General features: G+C 40.2%; 2 non-coding genes across 2 annotated transcripts; both read right to left on the bottom strand.

Annotated features, from left to right (window-relative positions):
- Positions 1-564: 564 nt before the first annotated feature.
- Positions 565-672, bottom strand: LOC130964709 (small nucleolar RNA R71). The gene has a single exon (XR_009080787.1). It is a non-coding gene; the product is annotated as a small nucleolar RNA R71 (small nucleolar RNA).
- A 1,871-nt stretch (positions 673-2,543) lies between these two features.
- LOC130964708 (small nucleolar RNA R71) lies at positions 2,544-2,651 on the bottom strand. Its single transcript, XR_009080786.1, has one exon. It is a non-coding gene; the product is annotated as a small nucleolar RNA R71 (small nucleolar RNA).
- Positions 2,652-7,143: the final 4,492 nt, after the last annotated feature.

Here is a 7,143-nt window from a genome sequence, read left to right as displayed (position 1 = left end):
TCTTGTTCTCTTCTCTTTCATATGAGCAGGAGCAAAGACAAAAGCATTCTTGTTGAGGCTGACCCTGAACCTGAAAGAACCTTGAAGCAAAAGCTAAGAGAAGCTAAAGCACAACTCTCTGTAGAGGACCTAACAGAAATCTTCAAAGAAGAAGAACCCATGGCAGCCGAAAACAACAATAATGTCAACAATGCAAGGAAGGTGCTGGGTGACTTTACTGCACCTACTCCCGACTTCTATGGGAGAAGCATCTCTATTCCTGCCATTGGAGCAAACAACTTTGAGCTTAAGCCTCAATTAGTTTCTCTAATGCAACAGAATTGCAAGTTCCATGGACTTTCATTGGAAGATCCTCATCAGTTTTTAGCTGAGTTCTTGCAAATCTTTGACACTGTCAAGACTAATGGGGTTGACCCTGAGGTCTACAGACTTATGATATTCCCTTTTGCTATAAGAGACAGAGCTAGGATATGGTTGGACTCACAACCTAAAGAAAGCCTGAACTCTTGGAAAAAGCTAGTCAATGCCTTATTGGCAAAGTTCTTTCCACCTCAAAAATTAAGTAAGCTTAGAGTGGAAGTCCAAACCTTCAGACAGAAGGAAGGTGAATCCCTCTATGAAGCTTGGGAAAGATACAAACAATTAATCAGAAAGTGTCCTTCTGATATGCTTTCTGAATGGAGCATCATAGGTATCTTCTATGATGGTCTGTCTGAACTGTCCAAGATGTCATTGGATAGTTCTGCTGGAGGATCTCTTCATCTGAAGAAGACGCCTGCAGAAGCTCAAGAACTCATTGAAATGGTTGCAAATAACTAATTCATGTACACTTCTGAAAGGAATCCTGTGAACAATGGGACGAATCAGAAGAAAGGAGTTCTTGAGATTGATACTCTGAATGCCATATTAGCTCAGAACAAAATATTGACTCAGCAAGTCAATATGATTTCTCAAAGTCTATCTGGAATGCAAGCTGCACCAGGCAGTACTAAGTTGTTCTTGATGATTTACTTGCTCTGATCTTTAAATTCTCTTGTTTTGTGTGTTTAGTTGTTTCTTACATGCATTCTCAATTTGTTTAGTTGCATTTTGATTATTCCTCATCATTAAAAATTCAAAAAATTTTTTATTTGTGTCTTTTCAAGTCAATAATACAGAGAATTGAAGATTCAGAACATACAGCAGAGGAATTACACAGAAAAAGCTGGGCGTTCAAAACGCCCAGTGAGGAAGGAAAACTGGCGTTTAAACGCCAGCCAGGGTGCCTGGTTGGGCGTTTAACGCCCAAAAGGGTAGTGTTTTGGGCGTTAAACGCCAGAATGTATACCATTCTGGGCGTTTAACGCCAGGATGGCACAAGAGGGAAGATTTTGTTTTTAATTCAAATTTTTTTTCAAGTTTTCAAAATTTTTCAAAATCAAATCTTTTTCAAATCATATCTTTTCAATCATATATTTTCAAAATCAATTTCTTTCCATTTTCAAAAATACTTGCTAACAATTAATGATTTGATTCAACATTTCAAGTATGTTGCCTTTTCTGTTGAGAAAGGTTTAATGTTTGAATCATATCTTTCCTTGTTAGCCAAGTCATTAATTTTCAAAATCAAATCTTTTTAAATTGTTTTTCAAATCATATCTTCTTAATCACATCTTTTTCAAAATAGTTTTCAATCATATCTTTTTGATTTCTAATTTCAAAATCTTTTTCAAAAATCACTTGATTTCTTTTCCACTCTTAGTTTTCGAAAATCAATTAGTATTTTTCAAAATGTTTTTAAAATCTTTTTAATTTATTTTCAAAAATTTCTTCCGCTCTTCTCACATCCTTCTATTTATGGACTAACACTATTCCTCAATGCACAATTCGAACTCTATCTTTCCTTGATAAGTTCGAATTTTCTACCTCTTCCTTCTATTTTTCTTTTCCTCTGACACCTCAAGGAGTCTCTATACTGTGACATAGAGGATTCCATATTTTCTTGTTCTCTTCTCTTTCATATGAGCAGGAGCAAAGACAAAAGCATTCTTGTTGAGGCTGACCCTGAACCTGAAAGAACCTTGAAGCAAAAGCTAAGAGAAGCTAAAGCACAACTCTCTGTAGAGGACCTAACAGAAATCTTCAAAGAAGAAGAACCCATGGCAGCCGAAAACAACAATAATGTCAACAATGCAAGGAAGGTGCTGGGTGACTTTACTGCACCTACTCCCGACTTCTATGGGAGAAGCATCTCTATTCCTGCCATTGGAGCAAACAACTTTGAGCTTAAGCCTCAATTAGTTTCTCTAATGCAACAGAATTGCAAGTTCCATGGACTTTCATTGGAAGATCCTCATCAGTTTTTAGCTGAGTTCTTGCAAATCTTTGACACTGTCAAGACTAATGGGGTTGACCCTGAGGTCTACAGACTTATGATATTCCCTTTTGCTATAAGAGACAGAGCTAGGATATGGTTGGACTCACAACCTAAAGAAAGCCTGAACTCTTGGAAAAAGCTAGTCAATGCCTTATTGGCAAAGTTCTTTCCACCTCAAAAATTAAGTAAGCTTAGAGTGGAAGTCCAAACCTTCAGACAGAAGGAAGGTGAATCCCTCTATGAAGCTTGGGAAAGATACAAACAATTAATCAGAAAGTGTCCTTCTGATATGCTTTCTGAATGGAGCATCATAGGTATCTTCTATGATGGTCTGTCTGAACTGTCCAAGATGTCATTGGATAGTTCTGCTGGAGGATCTCTTCATCTGAAGAAGACGCCTGCAGAAGCTCAAGAACTCATTGAAATGGTTGCAAATAACTAATTCATGTACACTTCTGAAAGGAATCCTGTGAACAATGGGACGAATCAGAAGAAAGGAGTTCTTGAGATTGATACTCTGAATGCCATATTAGCTCAGAACAAAATATTGACTCAGCAAGTCAATATGATTTCTCAAAGTCTATCTGGAATGCAAGCTGCACCAGGCAGTACTAAGGACGCTTCATCTGAAGAAGAAGCTTATGATCCTGAGAACCCTTCAATGGAAGAGGTGAATTACATGGGAGAACCCTATGGAAACACCTATAATCCTTCATGGAGAAATCATCCAAATCTCTCATGGACGGATCAACAGAGACCTCAACAAGGTTTCAACAACAATAATGGTGGAAGAAACAGGTTTAGCAATGGCAAGCCTTTTCCATCATCTTCTCAGTAACAGACAGAGAATTCTAAGCAGAGCCACTCTGACTTAGCAACCATGGTCTCTGATCTAATCAAAACCACTCAAAGCTTCATGACTAAAACAAGGTCCTCCATTAGAAACTTGGAGGCACAAGTGGGTCAGCTGAGTAAGAAAGTTACTGAACTCCCTCATAATACTCTTCCAAGCAATACAGAAGAGAATCCAAAAGGAGAGTGTAAGGCCATCAACATGGCCAAATTTGGAGAGGAGGAAGAGGCAGTGATCGCCACTGAGGAAGACCTCAATGGACATCCACTGGCCTCCAATGAGTTCCCTAATGAGGAACCATGGGAATCTGAGGCTCATAATGAGACCATAGAGATTCCATTGGAATTACTTCTGCCATTCATGAGCTTTGATGAGTATTCTTCCTCTGAAGAGGATGAAGATGTCACTGAAGAGCAAGTTGCCAAGTACCTTGGAGCAATCATGAAGCTAAATGACAAGTTATTTGGTAATGAGACTTGGGAGAACGAACTTCCTTTGCTCACCAAAGAACTGGATGACTTGACTAGGCAGAGATTACCTCAAAAGAGACAGGATCCTGAGAAGTTTTCAATACCTTGTACCATAGGCACCATGACCTTTGAGAAGGCTCTGTGTGACCTATGGTCAAGCATAAACCTTATGCCTCTCTCTGTAATGGAGAAGCTAGGGATCTTTGAGGTGCAAACTGCAAGAACCTCACTAGAGATGGCAGATAATTCAAGAAAATAAGCTTATGGACTTGTAGAGGATGTTTTGGTGAAAGTTAAAGACCATTACATCCCTGCTGATTTCATAGTCCTAGAGACTGGGAAGTGCATGGATGAATCCATCATCCTTGGCAGACCCTTCCTAGCCACAGCAAAGGCTGTGATTGATGTTGACAGAGGAGAATTGATCATTCAAGTGAATGAAGAATCCCTTGTGTTTAAGGCTCAAGGATATCCCTCTGTTACCATGGAGAGGAAGCATGAAGAGCTTCTCTCAAAACAGAGCCAAACAGAGCCCCCACAGTCAAACTCTAAGTTTGGTGTTGGGAGGCCACAATCAACTTCTAAGTTTGGTGTTGGGAGGTTCCAACATTGCTCTGAGTATCTGTGAGGCTCCATGAGAGCCCACTGTCAAGCTATTGACATTAAAGAAGCGCTTGTTGGAAGGCAACCTAATGTTATATTTATCTATTTTCCTTTGTTATTTTATGTTTTCTGTAGGTTGATGATCATGGAAAGTCACAAAATCAATTGAAAAAGCAAAAACAGAATGAAAAACAGAAAGAAAATAGCACACCCTGGAGGAAAACCTTGCTGGCATTTAAACGCCAGTAAGGGCAGCAAATGGGCGTTTAACGCCCAGTCTGGTACCATTCTAGGCGTTTAACACCAGAAAGGGGCACCAGACTGGCGTTAAACGCCAGGAAAGGGTAAGAAGCTGGCGTTAAACGCCAGAAATGGGCACCAGCCCGGCGTTTAACGCCAAAATTGGCATAGAGAGCATTTTCGCTCGCCACTTGGTGCAGGGATGAATTTTCCTTGACACCTCAGGATCTGTGGACCCCACAGGATCCCCACCTACCCTACCACTCTCTCTCTCTTCTTCACCCATTCATCAATCACCTCAATACCTCTTCCCCAAAAACCCTTCACCTATCAAATCCTACCATTCTCTTCACCATTCACATCTATCCTTCATAAAACCCCACCTACCTCACCATTCAAATTCAAACCACTTTCCCTCCCAAACCCACCCATAATGGCCGAACCCTACCCCTCTCTCCACCCCTATATAAACCCATCTTCACTCCTTCATTTTCACACACCCTAAACACTACTTCTCCCCCTTGGCCGAACTACAAAGCCTCCTCCATCTCCTCCATTTCTTCTTCTTCTTCTATCATCTTTCTTCTTTTGCTCGAGGACGAGCAAACTCTCTAAGTTTGGTGTGGTAAAAGCATTGCTTTTTGTTTTTCCATAACCATTTATGGCATCTAAGGCCGGAGAAACCTCTAGAAAGAGGAAAGGGAAGGCAAAAGCTTTCGCCTCCGAGTCATGGGAGATGGAGAGATTCATCTCAAGGGTGCATCAAGACCACTTCTATGAAGTTGTGGCCATGAAGAAGGTGATCCCCGAGGTCCCTTTCAAACTCAAAAAGAGTGAATATCCGGAGATCCGACATGAGATCCGAAGAAGAGGTTGGGAAGTTCTTACCAACCCCATTCAACAAGTCGGAATCTTAATGGTTCAAGAGTTCTATGCCAATGCATGGATCACCAAGAACCATGATCAAAGTGTGAACCCGGACCCAAAGAATTGGCTTACAATGGTTCGGGGGAAATGCTTAGATTTTAGTCCGGAAAATGTAAGGTTGGCATTCAACTTGCCCATGATGCAAGGAGATGAATACCCTTACACTAGAAGGGTCAACTTTGATCAAAGGTTGGACCAAGTCCTCATAGACATTTGTGAAGAGGGCGCTCAATGGAAGAGAGATTCAAGAGGGAAGCCAGTTCAACTGAGAAGGCATGACCTCAAACCCGTGGCTAGGGGATGGTTGGAGTTTATCCAACGCTCAATCATTCCCACTAGCAATTGGTCCGAAGTTACTATAGACCGGGCTATCATGATTCATAGCATCATGATTGGAGAGGAGGTAGAAGTTCATGAGGTTATAGCCCAAGAACTTTATAAGGTGGTGGACAAGTCCTCTACCTTGGCAAGGTTAGCCTTTCCTCATCTCATTTGTCACCTCTGTTATTCAGTTGGAATTGACATAGAGGGAGACATCCTCATTGATGAGGACAAGCCCATCACTAAGAAAAGGATGGAGCAAACAAGAGATCCCACTCATCATGAAATCCCTGAGATACCTCAAGGGATGCACTTTCCTCCATAAAACTATTGGGAGCAAATCAACACCTCCCTAGGAGAATTGAGTTCCAACATGGGACAACTAAGGGTGGAGCACCAAGAACATTCCATCCTCCTCCATGAAATTAGAGAAGATCAAAGAATCATGAGAGAGGAGCAACAAAGGCAAGGAAGAGACATTGAGGAGCTCAAGCACTCCATAAGATCTTCAAGAGAAAGAACAAGCCGCCATCACTAAGGTAGACCCGTTCTTTAATTTCCTTGTTCTTTATTTTCCTGTTTTTCGAATTTTAATGCTTAGGTTTATCTATGTTTGTGTCTTATGATCATTAGTGTCTTAGTGTCTATGCCTTAAAGTTATGAATGTCCTATGAATCCATCACCTTTCTTAAATGAAAAATGTTCTTAATTGAAAAAGAGAAGAATTGCATGAATTTTGAATTTTATAACAGATTAATTATTTTGATGTGGTGGCAATACTTTAACTTCTGAATGTATGCTTAAACAGTGCATATGTCTTTTGAATTTGTTGTTCATGAATGATTGGCTCTTGAAAGAATGATGAAAAAAAAAGAGACATGTTACTGAGGATCTGAAAAATCATAAAAATGATTCTTGAAGCAAGAAAAAGCAGTGAATACAAAAAAAAACGAAAAAAAGGGGAAAAAGAAAAAGAAAAAAATTAATAAAGTCATGATCCAAGGCAAAAAGAGTGTGCTTAAGAACCCTGGACACCTCTAATTGGGGACTCTAGCAAAGCTGAGTCACAATCTGAAAAGGTTTACCCAGTTATGTGTCTGTGGCATGTATGTATCCGGTGGTAATACAGGAAGACAGAGTGCTTTGGGCCACGGCCAAGACTCATAAAGTAGCTGTGTTCAAGTATCATCATACTTAACTAGGAGAATCAATAACACTATCTGGATTCTGAGTTCCTATAGAAGCCAATCATTCTGAATTTCAAAGGATAGAGTGAGATGCCAAAACTATTCAGAGGCAAAAAGCTAAAAGCCCCGCTCATCTAATTAATACTGATCTTCATAGATGTTTTTGGAATTCATTGCATATTCTCT

The sequence above is a fragment of the Arachis stenosperma genome, chromosome 2 (assembly GCF_014773155.1).
Source record: "Arachis stenosperma cultivar V10309 chromosome 2, arast.V10309.gnm1.PFL2, whole genome shotgun sequence".
Lineage (NCBI taxonomy): Eukaryota > Viridiplantae > Streptophyta > Magnoliopsida > Fabales > Fabaceae > Arachis > Arachis stenosperma.
Note: the sequence above shows the minus strand (reverse complement) of the source record. Positions and strands in the feature narration are given on the sequence as shown.